The following is a 3,658-nucleotide window of genomic DNA, read 5'->3' as shown; positions in this document are numbered from 1 at the left end:
AGAATTCATTATCCCTCAGATTTAGAGATTGTCAAATTTACAAGCTGGACCAGTTTAACCTGATGCAGAAGCCACAGGCACAGCGCTGGAGAGCAAAGAGCAGGGATGGCAAGATTTAGGTGGATGGCTTTATTTACTATTTAATTAAACATTTATGAAATCATGGTAAGACCACTATAGTGTTTCTAACTTTGAAAAATGTTTATTTTTTTTGAATTACAAGCAAATACATGTCCACTGTAAAAATAAAATGCAGATACATATAAAGTAAAAAAGTTAAAATTATTTTTCTACTTCCTTCCCTATATTCCATTTAGTAGGTGATTGCCATTAACTGCTTGCTGTGTATCCTTTTCAAAACTTTTCTATGTACATATGCATGTGTTTTTGAATGGTATTTATACTCATTTTAAGCTATACATATAATATTGCAACTTTTTTTATTACTCAATAATATATCAGACCATTCTTTGTTATTTACTTTTTAAAAAAAATTCCTGGACTCCTATTCTCCATTTTATTGTTATGAAATATTCAAAACAAATAAGTATATAAAATAATGTAGTTAAACATCATCTTTATCAAGTTGTAATTAATCAGCTTTATCAAGATCTTAATATTTTCCTTTGGGTATTTGTTTTTTTGTGACCATATCTTCTACTTTATTGCTCATTGCCACGTATTATGATCTGAAATTCAGCATTTGTAAAACAAAGCAGCTCCTGTATCAAAATTGACATTAGGGTAGTTGTTTAAATAATTTTTTAATGGTTGTGGTAGAGCCAACTGTCCTCATTAAGTACCTACAGGCATTAAGCACACTCTTTTTTTTTTCAGTCTACTAAATTTATTTTAACATTTGTTCCCCCTATTGTTTATTTTTAATCCATACGTTTTACTCATCTGTTGATAAGGTAGATAAAAGGAGCATCAGACACAAGGTTTTCACAATCACACAGTCACATTGTGAAAGCTATATCATTATACAATCATCATTAAGCACACTCTTAATGGTTACTTAAATATATCCAAGAATGTGATACTAAATAAGATTATAAAAATTCAAACATTGATGGTAAAAGGATATAATTTTCTGTGCTTCCCTAGATCTTTCTATTGGTGCAGCTATCAATCATCTTCTTTCTCAGTATAGGCCTTTGCATTAACCACTACCATTTTTGCCTTGCCGAGTACCTGTCTCTAGCAGACATTACAGTTTCTTCCTTATTCCGCTTTGCAAGCTTTCTTACTGCCTCAGGTGAACTCTCTTTTTCTTTCTCCTTCTCTAACCTTTTCTCAGTAATTCTTCCAATGATGTTTCAGAGCTAGTGAGTTTTGCTTGGTTTCTTTCTTTGTCCTCTTCAATGTTTCTAATTTCATTAGAATTTTCCTGGTCAAGCAACCCATCCTTTGCTCTAGAACCTGTGCTGCTTTCCTTTCCATCTTGATTTCTTTCTGAAGATTGTACACTTGATTCTCGTTTTTCCGTATCTTTGTATTTATCATTGTTCTCATATCTTTTCTTCCTAACTTTCACATGCTCTTCCTTTTCTTTGCTTTTCTCTTCCTTCTCTCCTCCTTTCTCACTGTGTTGGTCATGAGCATTTCATTGTCTATTTCTTTCCTGTTCTCTTGGGGGATATTTCTCACTATCTTTCTCCCTTTTCCACTCTCTGTCATTTCTTTTTCTTTCTCTCTGGTCTCTTTCTTTTGATTTATCTTCTTATTCATGCCTCTTACAGCGAAATTCCATATACTTGGCCTCACTATGCCTATGGAAATCTTTCTTTTCTTTTAGGTAATCAGTTAGGGTAATACCTCTCCTGGTCCCCGTATTGTCTCTGGGAGCTTCTCTTCCCTTTTTCTCATGTCCTTTTTTTTTCTTTTTTGCATGGGCAGACACCAGAAGTCGAACCTGGGTCAATGGCATGGCAGGCGAGAACTCTGCCTGCCGAGCCACCGTGGCCCTCTCCTGTCCTCTTGACTTGGAAGTTTTTGTGTGGCATTTTACACTGTGTCCTCTTTCTTCTCTAGATGACTGTAAATGAGATTGATTCCTCTGATGCCTGGGGTCATTCTGGGGGATCTCCGTGCTTTCATCCCTTCTGCGTTCACTTTATTATTTTCTTCCCTTTCATCGTCCTTGCTGCTCTTATCATCAGAATTACCGTCTGCATCTGGGTTTTCCTCTACCTTCATACCAGTTTGGGAAACACATTTCTCATGTGGTATTTTGTTCTCTGAACTCACTTCATCAGAGTAACCTTTTGATTTCTCTTCCTTTATTCTAGAACTGGTTTCACGAAAGCTGCATTTAGGTACTTCCTCTTCACCAACTGCTTGATTTAACAGGTGCCTATAGAATCCACTGAGATCTCTCTGCTTAATTGTATCCAAACGTGCTTCAAGTGCAGCAGCCCTCTTTTTCTTCCTGTTCAGCTCTCTCTTGCAGTTTTTTCTTATAAGCAGATGATACAAATGTCTCTTCATCATCAAATTCTCCCTTTTCCATTTCTCATTGAATTTTCTTTTCCATTGTTTTTTTCCAGATCCTTTTTTCTGATCTCAACTACTTTTACTAATTTGTGAATATACATGGGCTTCCAATCTTTTCCCAAGAGTAATTTGGGATTACTTGCCTCCTTTTTTTGCTGCATTTCACCATAAATATTATCATATTCAAAACCAGTGGCATCTTCTGCAAGCTCTTCTGGATTTCCAGTTTGGTCTGTTTCATCACTTGCTTCTTAGCTGCTTCCCTCTGAAGACTTTCACTCACAGAAGCCTCTTCATGATCATTAGAATCATTCCCAAACCCTGATGTTTTTTGCAAAACAGGGTGCAACTACTGTGCTTTCTTTGGCAAAATAAGCCCATACTGCCTACCCAGAATCACCATCTTGTTGCCGTCTCTGCTGAACATATGCCAACGTCCCTTTGGATATTTCTTAAAGATATGAAACATCATAATAAAGTACAAATTTCTGGCATATTTCTTCCCAAATCTTTCATATCCCTCCTTCCCCAGAAGTAATCACTCTTCTTCCCATATATGTTTTTATACTTCTATTACATATAAACTCATCCATGTATCATTTTATTTTGAATGTTGAAAAATTATATTTGAATGGCCCTTGATTTACTTTTAAGTTATTATCAGTATAATAAAATCAGCATAAAGAAGGGTATAAAATGGAAAAGAGTTTCCTCTCCTTTCCCCTTTCCATTTCTCAGAAGTAAGTCTCTGTTGAGTCTCAGATATAGCTCATTAATTATTTTATGTCTACCAAGCCTATATATTTTCTATTCATTTTCACACAAATGACCTGATATATTATCTTCTCTTCTGCACCTTGCATTTTTCACCTAATAATATATCTTTTTTATATCAGCATATATTGATTAATCTCAATTTTTAACAGGCACATGGTACTTTGACAGATGTTCTATATTTTATTTTATCAGTTCTGGATTGATAGACTTTTACATTGTTTCCATTTTTTATTACAAAAATACTGTAATAAATATTCCATATATCTTTGCATACATGTGATATCTATAGTTCATACTAAATAAAATACAGATGTGCTAGCAGAACTGCACAAGTATACAATTTTTAACCTGTACTGTGGTTTCTTGTATTAAATTGTGTGGCATT

General features: G+C 34.6%; 1 pseudogene; it reads right to left on the bottom strand.

Annotated features, from left to right (window-relative positions):
• Positions 1-1,128: 1,128 nt before the first annotated feature.
• Positions 1,129-2,899, bottom strand: LOC143689756 (nuclear speckle splicing regulatory protein 1-like; annotated as a pseudogene).
• Between the last annotated feature and the right edge of the window lie 759 nt (positions 2,900-3,658).

Source organism: Tamandua tetradactyla, chromosome 7 (genome assembly GCF_023851605.1).
Source record: "Tamandua tetradactyla isolate mTamTet1 chromosome 7, mTamTet1.pri, whole genome shotgun sequence".
Taxonomy (NCBI): domain Eukaryota; kingdom Metazoa; phylum Chordata; class Mammalia; order Pilosa; family Myrmecophagidae; genus Tamandua; species Tamandua tetradactyla.
This window is presented reverse-complemented; position numbering and strand designations above follow the sequence as displayed.